Source organism: Vicugna pacos, unplaced genomic scaffold, assembly GCF_048564905.1.
Source record: "Vicugna pacos unplaced genomic scaffold, VicPac4 scaffold_20, whole genome shotgun sequence".
Classification (NCBI taxonomy): Eukaryota; Metazoa; Chordata; class Mammalia; order Artiodactyla; family Camelidae; genus Vicugna; species Vicugna pacos.
Genome location: NW_027328741.1, coordinates 14,332,007 through 14,349,058, shown reverse-complemented (window position 1 = coordinate 14,349,058; position 17,052 = coordinate 14,332,007).

The window sequence follows — 17,052 nt, the reverse complement described above, 5'->3', positions numbered from 1 at the left end:
AGGCCAAGATGGTGGAGTAGAAGTATGATCGATACTCACTCTTTCCCACAAATGCACCAAGACTCACATCCACAGACCCACTCAGCTAACCAGGAAACCTGCAGAACTCTGGCAGAACATTGTCCTCTTCAATAGGTAAAGATACGTAAAATCTGGTAGGAAAAAAGGAAGAAAGAAAGAAGAAATGGCAAAACAGAGTGGAACAGTTCCCACAGGGAGGGAGCTGCAAAGATGGACTGGCGTTCATTTACTGGGTCTCCCCTCTCCAACTGAGAGTTCGGCAGGTTGGATGGGGAGCGTCCAAGGCTTGGATCTGTACAGAGAATAAGTTGACTGACAGAGCTAAGTTAAACAGGCACAGACAACCAGCCCAAGATGCAGCCCAGAAGCTGGGGGCAGGGCCATGCTGCACGAGCTGGGTTGAAGTTAGGAATGTCTGCACTGAGGCAGTCCAGGGGAATGGAGACTGCTGTGTGTCATTGCTGTGGGTGTACAGGGCAGAACAACCTGGGCCCTCTATCAAACTACAGGGCAGATTTGCCCTGTGGGTGGAAGGGTGCATACCCATGTCTGAATATCCACAAAAGTTTCTAGGTGAAGAGAACTGGGGTCAGACACAGCCACCATACCCTCTGGTGCTTTGCACTCAGGCAGTAGCGGGAGCAAAATCTGCATTCATGTTTAAGTACTTAGCAGCCTTAAGGGCATGATGGAGACTTTACAGCCTGAGACAGATTGGATAATTCTGTCCTGGTCCCTCGGAGATCTTGCTTCTCCAAGACAAACAAGGAGCTGGATTTTGGGCCAGACCAAGGACAGGGCTGTTCCTCAGTCTTCCCTGAGCCCACTTCTGGTGTGCAAACCCGAGGCAGACCATGCAGTGGCACAGAGCAGCATAGTGACTGGCACCCTGATGGGGCATGTGGCCCCCAGCTTTCCTGCTGAAACACAGCCCCTGACCATGGTGCTAGGAGAGGGCATGATGCCCACTCCTGCCTGGTCAGCCTGCAACATCTCACTGCAGCATCGTGCAGGGCAGTGACAAGCCAGCTCTAAATATAGAGATCTTCCCCGGATGCTGTGTTTGGGATAGGAGCGATCTGTTGCCGACAGGCACTGGGAGTGGCACAGTTGAGGTCTCTAGTGGAGGGCCTCCGAAAATAGGAAGATGAGCTTCCAAATCAGGATGAATACAGAAAGATTCACATTAAATGTACACAGTTTCCAGGATGACACAGACCATCCCATTGTTTTAATTTTTTTTACCTGTTCCATTTTCTGATACACTAAATTTTTCACTTCTTAGGCAAATATACATACACCTATTTTCATCCCTTTGAAATATTTTAAAAATATTTTTATTATTATTATTTTCAACACTCTGCTTCAACTTGCTCTTCTATTATGCATTATACAATGTCTTCAAAAATTCATTTCCCCCTTCTTTAAAATTCCTTTTCTCTCTCTCTCTTTTTTCTCTTTTCTAAGTTGTATTACTATATAGACACTAGGTTGAGAAACTCCCTTAGGACCACAGTAGATAACTAATATGCCATAAACCACAGTGCCCGAGAAGTAGGAGCAAGATGAAGAAGCAGAGAAACCATTCACAATTAAAAGAACAAGAGAAAGCCCCTGAAAGGACGATCAGTGAAATAGACATTGATAGCCTACTAGATCAAGATTTAAAAAAAGAAGTGATCAAATTACTGAAAGAAATAAAAGATAGTGTTTTGAGATATAAAATATGTCAAAAATGAAATGAAAGCTATAAAGAAGTGCCGAGTAGAATAGGTAAACTAGTTGACTGAGATAAGGAAAAATATAAAGGTGTTGCAAAGCTGACTAGATAATGCAGAGGAATGAATTAGTGATTTAGAATACAGTACAATAGAAAGCACCCAATCAGAAGAGCTACAAAAGAAACAACGAGAAACAAATGAAAAAAGCATAAGGGACCTATCTGATAATATAAAGCATGCCAAAATTGGCATGATAGAAGTTCCAGAAGGGAAGGAAAGTTCAAAGGGGATTGCAAGTTGTTTGAAGAAATCATGACTGAGAACTCCCCAAACATAAAGAAGGAATCAAATATCCAAGTACAGGAAGCTCAGAGTGTCCCAAACAGGGAGAACCCTAATATAGCCACACAAAGACAAATGATTAAGATGGCCAGAATCAAGGATAAAGAAATGATCCAAAAGGAAGCAAGAGAAAGGCAAAGACTGAGTTACAAGGGAATCCCCATAAGGCTCCCAGCTGATTTCACTACACAAATACTACAGGACATAAGAAAGTGGCAAGATATATTCAGAGTCTTGAATGAAAAAAATGATATACCCTAGGATAATTTAACCAGAAAGGCTATACTTTATGGTAGAAGGAGACATAAAGGATTTCACAGACAATAAAATGTTACAAGAGTTTAGCAACACTATACCCATGTTAAAAGAATTATTGAAAGGTATACTATAAAAAGAGAAGTAGCAGGATGTTACAGAAATGAGACTCTCACAGCTGGAAAGGTGATAACTCATGAATTATAAATAAAATAAACACAAAATTTTAAAATAAGGCATACAAATCATTGAGAGAAGGAGAGGGAGGCAGGAAAATAGAGAATTTTTTTTTTGGTCTTTCCTTTTAAAATATTTTGTTCTCGATAGGATGGTTTTGAGATCATGTTACTATCAGTTTAATAAAAACAGTTATAATAATGGTCTAAAAGACTTATATAAAAGGGTAACAATAAGACAGGAACTTACCAGGTTGTCCCTAAAACTAAATAAATTTCATGATATTTCAAAGGAAAATGACCAAACCATAAATGGAAGATGAAATGAACAAAGAGGAAATACCAAAACAACTGCAAAAATAAGGTCAAAATGGCAATAAAACCAAACGTATCATCTATTATTGTAAATGTTAATGGATTAAATGCTCCAGTGAAAAGTCATAGAGTGGCAGGCTGCATAATAAAACAAGAACCTTCAATATGCTGCATACAAGAGACCCACTTCAGGGAGAAGGACACATATAGATTGAGAGAGAAAGGATGGAAAAGGTATTCCATACAAATGGAAAAGCCAAAGAGGGAGGTGTTGCAGTACTGATATCTGACAAAAGAGTCTTTAAAACAAAGACCATAAAGAAAGATAAAGAAGGCAATTTTATAATGATTGAAGCAGTGATACAAGATGAGGATAGAACACTCGTTAATACATATGCAGCAAATAGAGGAGCACCTAAGTACATAAAATAATTACTAAAAGATATAAAGGGGGATAGTGATGGGAATCTAATCATAGTTGGAGATTTCATCACAGCATTAACATAACTGGACAGATCATCTAGACAGAAACTAAATTATGCAAAAGAGAAGTTAAATAATGCAATAGAAATATTACACTTGGTGGATATTTTCAGAGCAATGCACCCCCCACAAAAGAGTATATACATTCTTTCCAAGTGCACATGGGACATTTACCAGGTTTCATGATATATTTGGGCACAGAAGAAACCTCAACAATTGTAAGAGGATAGAAATTTCCTTAAGCATCTTTACTGACCACTGTACCATGAAGCTAGAAATGAACAACAGGGAAATAAAGGAGAACAAAAGGAAAACATGGGGATTAAACAATAATTTATTAAAAAACTAATTGGTCAATGAAGAAATCAAAGCTGAAATGGAAAAGAACCTTGAGACAAAAGAAAATGAAAGCAAAACCAAATAAAATTTATGGGACACATCAAAAGCAGTGCTGAGAGGGGAGTTTATAGCGATACAGGCCTTCCTCAAAAAAGAAGAACAATCACAAATAAACAATTTAACCCACCAGCAGAATGAACTAGAAAAAGAAGAACAAAATCCCCAAAAGGCACCAGAAGGAAGGAAATCCTAAATATTGGGAGGAAATAAATATAATAGAGATTGAAAAAACCATAGGAAAAAAATTACCAATCCAAAAGCTGGTTTTTTAAAAAAATAATTAAAACAGAAATCCTGTGGCCAAACTCAAAAAGAAGAAAAGAGAGAGAGCACAAATTAGCAAAATAAGAAAGGAGAATGGAGAAATTACAACAAATAAAATAGAAATAAAGAATATCATATGAGAATATTATGAAAGTTTATGGAAACAAACTGGATAACCTATATGAGACGGACAAGTTTCTGGAAACATACTGTCCACCAAGAATAAATCAAGAAGAAACTGACTCCTTGAGCAAGCAGAGCACCAGAAATTAAATCAAAACAGCAATGTAAAACCTCCCTACAAATAACAGTCTAGAACCAAAAGGATTCAATGTGGAATTCTACAAAACATACAAAGAGGAACTCATACCAGTGCTTCTCAAACTCTTCCAGAAGATTGAAAAGGAAGGATACTCCCAAAGTCATTCTATGAAGCCACAATAACCCTGATACCACAACCAGGCAAAGACACTACCAAACAAGAGTATCATAGGCCAATATCCCTGATGAACACAGACGCCAAAATCCTCACCAAAATAGTAGCAAATAGAATCCAAACACAGAAAAAAGGTTATACTTCATGACCAAGTGGGGATCATGCCAGGGACACAGGGGTGGTTCAACAAATACAAGTCAATCAATATAATACAGCACATCAACAAGAGAAAGGGCCAAAACTACATGATCATCTCAATAGATGCAGGAAAATCATTTGATAAAATTCAACACACACGTGTAATAAAATCTCTGACCAAAGTGGGCATAGAGGGAACATAACTCAGCATCATGAAAGCTATATATAACTAACCTACAGCTAGCATAATTCTCAAAGGTGAGAAAGTTAAAACCTTCCCACTAAAATCTGGGACAAGAGAAGGATGCGCACTATCTCCACTCCAACTCAAGATAGGCTTGGAAGACCTAGCCACAGCAATCAAAGAAGAAAGAGAAGTAAAAGTGATGCAAATTGGAAAGGAAGAGGTAAAAGTCTTACTATATGCAGGTAATATGTTACTATATATAGAAAACCCTGCAAGATCCACACAAAAACTACTAAGGCTGATCAAAGAATGCAGCAAGATAGCAGGTTATAAGATTAAGGTTCAAAAATCAGTGACATTTCTTTATGCTAACGATTCAGATATTACTATAGAGCTACAGTCAACATGACAGCACTGAATCGGCAGGAAAACATACATATAGGCCAATGGAACAGAATATAGAGCCCAGTGGTGCAGCCACTGTGGAGAACAGGATGGAGATTCCTCAAAAGCCTAGGAAGAGACTTACCATATGACCTAGGAATCCCGTTCCTGGGCATATATCCAGAAGGAACCCTACTTCAGGATGACACCTGCACACCAATGTTCATAGCCAGCACTATTTACAATAGCCAAGACATGGAAACAGCCTAAATGTCCATCGACAGTTGACTGGATAAAGAAGAGGTGGTATAATTATACAATGGAATACTAGTCAGGCATATAAACCGACAACAAAACGTCATTTTCAGCAACATGTATGCTCCTGGGGAAAATAAGTCTAAGTGAAGTAAGCCAGAAAGAGAAATAAATATAGCATATGAGATGGCTCATCAGTGGTATCTAAAAGCAAAGCAAAACAAAACAAAAAGAGCACAAATACAAAACACAAATAGACTCGCAGACATAGAATACAAAGATTTGGTTGCCATGGGGCTGGGTGTTGGAAGAGATAGACTGGGAGGCCAAAATTGTAGAATAGATAAACAGGATTCTACTGTATAGCATAGGGACTTTTATAAAAGATCTTACGGCAGTTCATAGATAAAAAATGGGACAAAAAATGTATATATGTTCATTGTAACTGAAAAATTGTGCTCTACGCTGGAATTGGAGACAAATTTGTAAACTGAATGTAAATCAATAAAAAAAATGAAAAATAGAAAAAGCATTATCCTAAATAATACAGGTGTAAATATATATTATAGAGAAAAAATATGTAAAACAAAAGATTTTGTTTTATGTTTTCTTTTTGAGATAAGCAATTCAAAAAACCTCTAGCCAGGTGCATCAAGAATAAAAGGTAGATGCTCCAAAGGAATAAATTAGGAAATAAAAGTAGAGAAATAACAATTGTTACCTCAGATATACAAAAAAGGGATCATTTTTTCAACACTTACATACCAATAAACTGGGCAAATTAGAAGAAATGGACAAATATCTAGAAAGTGACAGAGATAAGGAGAAACAAATAATTTGAAGAAACTGTTTACTAGAAGAAAGATAGAATCTGCATTTAAAAAAATTGTTGAATATAAGTGCAAATTTAAAGAGCTCCCGTGGAGAACTGTACAAAAATCAAACAGAACTAATACTCTTCAAACTATTCAAACATAGTGCATATGTGGGAAACTCCCAAATTAATTCTATGAAGCTTCCATCACCCTGATAGCAAAACCAACTAAAAAAAACACGGGCAAAGGGAAATTCAAGCCAATATATTTGATAGATTTACATGCAAAAATTCGACAAAATATTATTAGCAAACTAAAGCCAGCGATACCTAAAATGAATCATACACCATGATCAACTTGGACTCATTGCAGGGTCACAAGAGAGGTTCAACTTACACGAATCAATCAGTTTGATACACCACATTAACAAAAGAAAAAAGAAAACGACATGGTCATCCCAATAAATCTATTAAAAGCATTTCATAAAATTCAACATTTATTCATTAAGACAGCAACAACAGCAGCAACAACAACAGCAACAACAACAGAAACCTTTTAGCAAAGTAGGATTCAGGAAACATATCTCAACTTATCTAACGTCATTAATTACAGACCCACAGACAACATAATATGCAAAAGTGAAAAACTGAAAGCCAAATTAAGGAAAAGACAAGGATGCCCACTTTCACCATTTTTATTAAACACATTATGGGAAGTTCTAGCAATAGTAATTGGACAAGAAAAAAAGTTATTCAAGTTGGATTAAATGAAGTAAAACTGTTATTATTTTAGATGACATGATAATCTATATAGTGATCTCTAAAGATTCTCCAAACCAAAACAACAAAAACTAACAAAGATATTTGGCAAAGTAGCATGATTCATGATTAATATACAAAAACTGCCACCTTATTTACACAAAAAATGAAATATTGCATAATTTAAAAAAATCCATATGAAATCAGATCAAAAAATGAAAAACCAATGAAAAATCCAACATAATATAATGAATAGGACACTGATAAAGAAATTTGAAGATGATGCAAAGAAATGGAAAGAAATCTAAGGTCTTATTTTAGAGGAATTAATATTGTTAAAATATATATACTACAAAAGATGTCTACAGATATAAATTGATTCAGATCGAACTACATGATATTTTCCACAGAACTAAAAACAGTCCTATGATTCGTATGGAACTGCAAAAGAACCAGAACTGCAAAAGGAATAATGAGGAAAAAGAACAAAGTTGGAGGCATAACCTATAACCATCCCAGATCTCAGACTATATTACAAAAATACCATAATCAAAACACCAGAATGCTGGAAAACAACCAAATATCTATATCACTGGAAAGTAACACAGAGACAGAAATAAAACATCACACCTATGGTCAACTAAACTATGACAAAGGAAACAAAAATATACAGTGCCTTAAAGACAGTCTTCAGCAAGTGATGTTGAGAAAGCTAGACAGCTACATGTAAATTAATGAAATAAGAACACTCCCTCACACTATACAGAAATAAACTCAAAATGCTTTAAATTTCTGAATATAATACATGACACAATAAAAATCCTGGAAAGTAACATAAGGAAAACAAGAAATAAATTGTAGCAAAATTTTCTTATTTCACTCTCCCAAGCTGAAAACAATAAAAACAAAATAATCAATTAGGTTCAAATTAATCTTAAAAGCTTCTACACCGCAAAATAAACAGAAAGAAAAGATGAACTTCCAAATGGGAGAAAACATTAGGAAACAATGCAATCAACAAGAGGCTAATTTCTAAAATATACACATTGTTCATACAACTCAATTTCAAAAATCTAAAAACAACTCAGCCAGAAAATGAGCAGTAAACAATTCTCTAAATCAGACACACAGATGACAAACAGGAAAAGGAAAACATGCTCACCTTGCTAATCATCATACAAATGCAAGACAAAAATAAAATAATGTTTTACCTCACACTATTCAGAAAGGCTGTCATTCAAATGTCTACAAATAGTAAAGAATGAGGTGGTTGGGGAGAAAATGGGAATCTCCAACGCTGTTGGTGGGAATGAAAATTGGTGAAACCACTTTGGAACCAGTATGGAAGTTCATTAAATAATAAAATTAGACCTTTCATATGACACAGCAATCACACTCGTGGGCATATAAAATATAAATCCTGAAAACAAAGAATCCTAGAGTAAAACATAAGAAGTACACTCTGACATTGGACTTAATATGATTCTACATATGTCTCCTCTGGCAAGGGAAGCAGAAGGAAAACTAACAAAATAAGATTTTATCATTATAATCAGATTTACACTGCAGAAGAAATGATCAATAAAATGAAAAGTCAACAAACACAATGGGAGGATATATTTTCAAGTTATATTTTCCAATCAAGTGTTAATACCCAAAATATATGGCAAACTTTTACGCCACATCAACAACAAAAAAGACAAAAAAATCCAATTAAAAAAATGTCCATAAGAAGTGAATACATAGGTCTGAATCAATTTTCTTTAGAAAACATAGAGTTGGCTAAATGACACATGAAACTATGTTCAGAGTTATAAATTATTAGGAAAGTCATAAACCAAAAATGAGACAAGACCTCATATTTGTCAGAAGGTTCTCATCAAAAAGAAAACAAATAGACATTGGTGAGATTGTGGAGAAAAAGGAACACAATGGACACTCTTGTTAGGAATGCATAGTATTGATACCATTCATATATATATCAAATTTTCTTCATCCATTTTTCTGTCAAGGGATGTTGGGTTTGTAGGCCCCTGTCTGAAGGCTCTAGAGACTAAGCTCTTGGGCTGAACTGATAAACAATCTGTGAGGAATGTCACATATCCAGGCTGGATAAGAAATTGCCTACACAATGTATACAGTATGGATGGCTGGATAGCCTATGATGCGTAAGACCCTCAAGTGGAGGACAACCTAAGGCAAGCACAGCTGGCTGGATAAGATATGGCCTACTTAATGAAGTTCTGTGATGATCTTTAATACAATTTTTGATCATTTAACATCCTGTGCTTACTGCCGGAGCATGGGGACATAAATAGCTTAAGATTATTAACATTGTTATAACTTTGATGATATGCGAGGCATTGTGCATATCCTATATAAACTCTTCTTCTAAGAATCAATAAACAGAGAACTGCTTCGCTTCTCTTCACACAGTGTTTGTGTGTATATTATATCGTGGCACTGACAGGGTTAATTAAATTTGTTGGAAGTATCTTAAATGTATGTTGCATTATATACAATGCTCTATTTGCACCTATTGAAATTATGATGTGAGTTTTATTTCTCATTCTATTAGTGTGGAATATCACCTTTATCGATTTGAGTATTTTGAAGTATCCTTAAACCCAGAGATTAATCCCTTTACTCATGTATGTTTATGATACGTTAAATGTGTTGTTGAATTCATTTTGCTTGAGTTTTGTTGAGAATTTTGGCACATATGTTCTTCAGAGATAATATTCTATATTTTGCATATAATGTCCTTTCTATCATTTTTATGCAAATAAAGCTGGCATCATAAAACATGTTTGGAATCTTTTACGCCTTCAAGTTCTTGGAAGATTTGGGGAAGAATTGGTGAAAAATTGTCTTCAAATGTGTGACAGAATTCACCAGTAATGTGGTCTTGTAAAGTTTTTCTGATTTGGGAAGTTTGGATTATTGATTTACTCATACACGCTTTTGCTCTATTTAACTTTCTTATTCCTTCTTGATTCAGTATTGGAAGACATACGTTATTGGGAATTTGTCTTTTTTTCTAAGTCATTCAAATCGTTGTCTAGTGGTAATTTCTTATGATGCTTTGCATCTCTACAACATCAGTGGTAATATCTTCTCTTTTTTTTTCTAATTTTATTTCAGTCTTCATTTTCTTAGCCAACATAAACGTTTGTCCACTTAATGTTTAAAAGAAACAGATTTAGGTATATTTATTTTTTGTATTTTCAGTTGTTTCTCTTGTTATTTGCCATACTCTCATTCATTCAATTTTCTTCTTTTTTCTTTCTGTTTTCTCCTAGATTTTGAGGTGAAAGTTATGTAGTGTGAATCTTTGTATTTCATTTATTACTAAATATTTTTATTTATATTTTATTTATTTTTATTTATTTATTTATTTATTTATTTATTTATTTATTTACACATTTATTCATTTATTTATCATTGACGTACTTCCATTTACAATGTGTCAATCTGTGGTGTATTGCACAGTTTTCCGTTACGTGCATACATTTGTGTAACTATTAAAGGTTACTTCACAATATTTAACTTACTGCCCTGTGTCATACAAAAGAAATTTTGAAAAAATCTATTTTTATATATAGTGGATAACATTTATAAATATTAAGCTCCCAAATAAATCCTCTCAAAGCCCCTTTCTGCAGTAATCATAAAATTGTTTAGTAGGTCTGTGAGTGTGCTTAAATTTTGTAGATGAAATCATTGTGTTCTCATCCAAATTTTTTTTTTAAGATTCCACATATGTCATGTCATATATTATTTTTCTTTCTCTTTCTGTCTTACTTGAATTAGAATGTCACTTTATGGGGACATCCATTTTGGTGCAAATGTCATTGTTTTATCATTTTATATTGCAGAATATTATTCCATTTTGTAAATATGGCATAATTTCTGAATACTGTCATCAGTTGTTGGACCATTAGGTTGCTTCCATGTCATGGATTTTGTATATAGCACTGCTAATTACATTGGGGTGCAGGTGTTTTTTTGAATTAGAGTTCTCTTTGATATATACCCAGAAGTGGGATTGCTGAATCATATGTTAAGTCTGTTTTTATTCTTTTGAGGTATCCCCATCCTTTATTCCACAATGACTGCACGAAACTACATTCCTTCCATCAGTGTGGGAGGGTTCACTTTCTTCACAGCTTCCCCAGCATTTATTGTTTGTGGATTTTTGAATGATGGCCATTGTGAATATTGTGAAGTGATATTTCATTATAGTTTTAAAATGCCCTTCTCTGATAATGATAGTGAGCAATTTTTTTTCATATATCTGTTTGGCATTTGTATGTCTCTATTGGAGAATTGCTTCTTTATGGTTTCTGCCCATTTTCAGATGGGGTTTCTTTTTTATTATTATTATAAATGTGTATGAAGTTCTTACATTTTGGAAATTAAGACTTTGTCAGTTGCATCACTTTAAAATATTTTCTTTAATCCTGTAAATTGTCATTTTGCTTTGTTTATGATCCTCTTTGCTGTGCTAAAGCTTATAAGTTTAATTAGGTTCCATTTCTTAATTTTGCTCTTACATCCATTACCTGGGTAGGCTGTTCTAGGAGATCATTGCTGAGATTTATCTCAGAGTGTTTTGCCTATGTTTTCTTCTAGGAGATTTACTGTGTCTTACCTTACATTTAAGTCTTCAAGATATTTTGAGTTTATTCTTGTGTATGGAGTGAAGGAGTTTTCTAACTCCACTGTATGCTGCTATCCATATTTCGCAACAGCATTTGGTGAAGAGATGTTCTTTCTCTGTCATATTCTTGGCTTCTCTGTGATAGATTAATTCAACATAGGCCTGCAGATTTATTCCTAGGCCCTCTATTCTGTTCCATTGGTCCATATGCCTGTTTCTGTACCAATATCTGTCATTTTGATTATTGTAGCTCTGCAATAGTGTATCGAGACCTGGTGGTTTATTCCTCCAGCCTCTTTCATTTTTTTGAATATTGCTTTGGAAATTAAGGATCTTTTATCACTCTGTGTAAATCTTATGATCATTTGTTTCAGTCCTAAAAAGAAATATTTTGCATAATTTGATAGGAAATCACATTAATTCTGTTGATTGCCTTGGGCAGTATGGCCATTTTAACAATTTTGTTTCTTCCATTACAAGTCCATTGGGCATCTTTTCAATTCTTCAAATCTTTTTTGATTTCCTCAATCAATGTTTTCTAGTTGTCCAATTTAAGATATTCACCTCCTTGGTCAGATTTATTCTTAAGCATTTAATAATTTTGGGTGCAGTTATAAAATCGGTTGTTTCTATACTTTGTTTTCTTGTTGATTCAATGGTAGTGTAAAGAAATGCTATTGGTTTTTGTACATTACACTGGGAACATTGCCCAGTTCCTTTTTTAACCTAAGTAATTTTTGTGAAGCTTTTACAGTTTCTCTATATAGTGTCATGTCTGCATATCATGGCAATTTTACCTCTTCTTTTCTAGTCTGAATACTTTTATATCTTTTTCTTGCTTGATCATTGTGGCTAGGACTTCGGAGACTATATTGAATTAAAATTGTGAGAATGGGCAACCTTGCCTTGTCTCAGGTTTTGTGGGAAGGGTTTCAGGATTTCACTATTGAGTATTTTGCTGGCTATATGTTGGTCATAAATAGCTTCCATTATGTTGAGATATGGCCCCTCTATGCCCACTGTGATAAGAACTTTTATTGCAAATAAGTGTTAAATATTTTCAAATGCTTTTTCTGTATCTACTGAGATGATCATGTGGTTTTTTGTCCTCTCTTTTGTTGATATGGTGTATCAAAATTGACTGATTGTTTTGCATATGTTCAGCCATCCTTGTGTTCCTTGCATGAACCTAACTTGACCATGGTGTATAATCTTTTTTTACATGTTGTTGGATTCTGTTTGTTAATAATTTCTTAAATAATTTTACATCTATTTTTATCAATGATATTGGCCGATTGTTGTCTTTTGGGGTAGTGTCTTTGTCTGGTTTTGGTATCAGGTTGATGTTGGCCTTATGGTGTGAGATTGGGAGTACTCTCTCCATATCAAGCTTTTGGAAAAGTTTGAGGAAGAGTGGTATGGATTTTTCTTTGACTGGTCAAATTTCCCAGTGAAGCTATTTGGGTCTGAATTTTGTTTGCAGAGATTTTTTATTTTATTAATAATTATATTCCATTTCTGGTGATCTGTCTGTTCAAATGGTCAATATTTTCTTAATGCAAAAATGGTGGGCTGAATGTTTCCAGAAACTTCTGCATTTCTTCCTGGTTTTCCAGTATGTTTCCATATAGTTGCTCATGGTAGTCCCTTATGATATTTTGCAAATTTGTTGTACTTTTTGTAGTTTCTACATTGTCATTTCTTATGTTATTTGTGTTCTCTCTCTATTCTTGTTGATGAGTCTGTCCAGAGTTTTGTCAATTTTGTTTACTATTTCAAAAAGAGTTTGATTTTTTCTATTTTTTAAAGTCTAATTCAATTCTTTCTTATTTGATCTTGATTATTTCCTTCTTTCTGCTGACTTTTGGTTTTGTTTGCTTTTCTTTTCATGATTAGTATACATAGAACGTTTGATTATTTATCTGAAATTGCTCTTCTTTGAGGAGGGCCTTGTCACTATGAACTTTCCTCTTAATCCTGCTTTATCTGTATTCAATATATTTTACATAGGGTTTTGTAATATTTCTCGATATTTTTTAATTTCTTATTTTAATCCTTCACTTCCCATACTTGTTTTGGTACCATGTTGTTTAATCTACATGCTGTCATTTTTTTCCCTTTTTTTCTGTGATTCATTTCTACTTTCATGGTATTATACTCAGAAAAGATGCTTGAAATAATTTTATCTTCTTAAATTTGTTGAGGCTTCTTCTGTGCATGAGTACATAATCTTTCCTAGAAAATGTTCCATGTGCACTGGAAAAGAATGTATATTCTGTTTGGGGAGAATTACTGTTTTGAATATATCAACCAACTCCAATTATTTCAACGTAAATTTTAGTATCTTTGTTCCCTTATTAATTTTCTGTCTGAAAGACCAGTCTAGTTATGGTAATGGGGAGTTATAGTCTCTTACTGTGATTGTGTTCCCTCCAATTTCTCCCTTTTTATTTATTAGTATTTGCTTATGTATTTAGTTGCTCCTACATTGAGTGCATATATCTTAATGAGTATAATACCCTCATTTTGTATTGATCCTTTAATAATTATATCATGTCCTTGTTTATCTTTCTCTATGGCCTTTCATGTAAAGTCTATTTTGTGTGAAGTCAGTACTGATAGTCCTGCTTTCTTGTCATGTCCATTTGCATGGAATATATTTTTCCATCTTCTGACTTTCAATTGATGTGTTTTCCTCTTACTAAAGTGGGTATCTTGTATGCTTCATAATGTAGTGTTTGTTATATTATCCCATCTGACAATATATATCTTTCGATTGAAACACTTATTCTATTAACAATTCTGATAATTATTGAAACAATGTTGTTTATTTCCATTTTGATCTTCATTTCCCAGATGATTTTGCATTTAATTTTTGTTCATTTCATTTTCTTTTTGTTGCTTGATTAGTTTTCTCTTATAATCTTGGATTCTTTTTGGCTTTTTGACTTCATTGTAAGTTTTTGACTTATGGTTACCCTGTTTTGTATGTATATTGACCCTTTACTATATCTTTTTATTTTGACTGATAGGAATACAAATTCTAACCCCTCCTACAGAGAAGAGAAACAAGAAGAAAATAATCTGAATTGCCCTGTTTCACTCTCTGAACCTTAGAAATTTTGATGTCCAGTTTTACAACATCATGTATATTCTATTTTATGTCGTTGTAGCTATTGCCTTTGTAATTATGCCTTTCTGCTTTCTATAGCATCCTGCTTCTTTTCTTTAGGGTAGATCTTTCATTATTTCTTTTTCTGTTGCTAATTTCTTTTAGTATTTACTTTTATGAAATTTATTTATCTCTCATTTTATTCTAATGTATAGCCTTGCTTGATAAATTATTTTAGGTTACAGCTTTCTTTCATTCAGGACTTTGAATATGTCTTGCCATTGCTTTCAGGCTGTTGTATTTGTGTCAGAAATGTGTTTACAAATATAATGTATATAATTATATATATATATGTAAAGAATACTTAGAAATGAAGTTAACAAATAAGATGAAAACCTATACATTAAAAAATAGAAAACATTGATGAAAGAAATTAAATCTGATCCAAAGAAATGAAAAGATATCTAATGTTAATGATGTGAAACTATGTGGTTGGAACAAACTTCCTACACAAAGCAATCTACATTTAGTGAGATTCATGTCAAAATACCCATGATATTTTTCCACTTATTAGAAGAAATATTTTCAAAATTTATATGTAACCACAAAGATCATGAATTGAAAAAATAATTTTTGAAAAGTGTATTAAATCTAATAGTGTAAAATACTCTGATGTTAAAGAGTCCTCTAAAGCTTTAGTAATTTAAACAACATGATACTGGATCAAAAACAGACACCAATCAATAGAAGAGAATAGAGCAATCAGATATAATCCCTCACACCTATGATCAATTAACCCATGAAAAAGGAAGCAAGACTATAAAATGAAGAAAAGACATTCTCTTCAATATGTAGTGCTGGGGAGATTGAACATGTGAAAGATAGATTAGAGTATTTCCTTATATTGTATGCAATCTATGAGCACAGAATATCTTTTATTTATTTTGTTTATTTATTTTTCTTGCATCTGTAATATATAGATCTATGTTTAGATCTTTTATTTCACTTATCAATTTTATTCCTTTTTAATTCTTTTTGGTATAAATATACACACAATTATTTTCGTCATTTCTCTTTCTGATAATTTGTTGTTAGTATATAAAAATGCAAGATATATTTGTATATTGATTTTGTATTCTGCAAGTTTACTAAGTTTTTTGACTGTTTCTAACAGTCACTGGAGGAGTATATGGTGTTTTCCATCTATGTATAATTATGTCATCTGTAAAATTTGTACTACTTGTTTACAAGTTGGATGCCTTTAATCTTTTTTCTTGACTAGTTTTTCTGGCTAGGACTTCTAGTAGTGTAATTTAGTACTTGTGTGAGTGAGCTACTTTTCTGTAGTACTGGACCAGAGGAAAACCTTCCTGTATGTTCACATTGAACTTGATGTTAGTCATGGGTGTTTCATATATGGCTTTTATTATCTTTAGTTATATTCTACCCAGAGAGAATTTGTTAAGAATTTTTTGTACACAAAAGTTAATATCAGTTATGTCAATAATTTTCTTACATTTTTTGAGATTGTTACTTTTGAATTCTCTGTTTTGTAAGGGATGGTATCACATTTTTTGATTTGTGTATGTTAAATAATATTTATGGATCAAGAATAAATCACACTTAATTGTAGTTTATAATACTTATAAAATGCAATGAATTCTAGTTGCTAAAATTTATTTAGAATGGAATATACACATACTGAAGGAAAATTTACATTGTAGATTTAGTGTAAATTTATTTATTTAAAATTTTTTCCCTCATTTTGAATGTGGCTTATGTTTAATGGAATTTATTTCTAAATAAAAAATATAACTTTTGGTAGAACTGGATTTACTAGTTTTCTGATTCAGCTCATAGCTATTATTTACAATTAGTGTCCAAAAGAGATGCCATAAAATGCCGTATTATACTAACAATGACAAATATTTCAGTACTGGGAAACATATTGCTTCTAAAATGCATTACCAGTTATTTTGCACCCCAACCCACATATACTGTTATTTCTTTGTTTTTTGATTGTTTGCCCCTTAATGGAGTCACTGTTTATAGAAACCAGGACATTGTGCATAACTGTATTTATCAAAAGCATTTTGGAACACTTAACAGAAGCAACAAGTATATGGATTATAAAGATGAAAGAAAAATTTATTCCTTCTAGGGACTGAAAAACCTCTGAGTGAAAGAATGGTAAAAATAAACATTTGTAAGTTACCGTAAGATTTTCTCTTGTGTAATTTTAAAGTAGAATATTAAATTTCATTTGTTTTAGTTATAGTGCTGAATTACAATTTAAAACCAAAATTCTCCCCTTTGGGATTTCTTAAA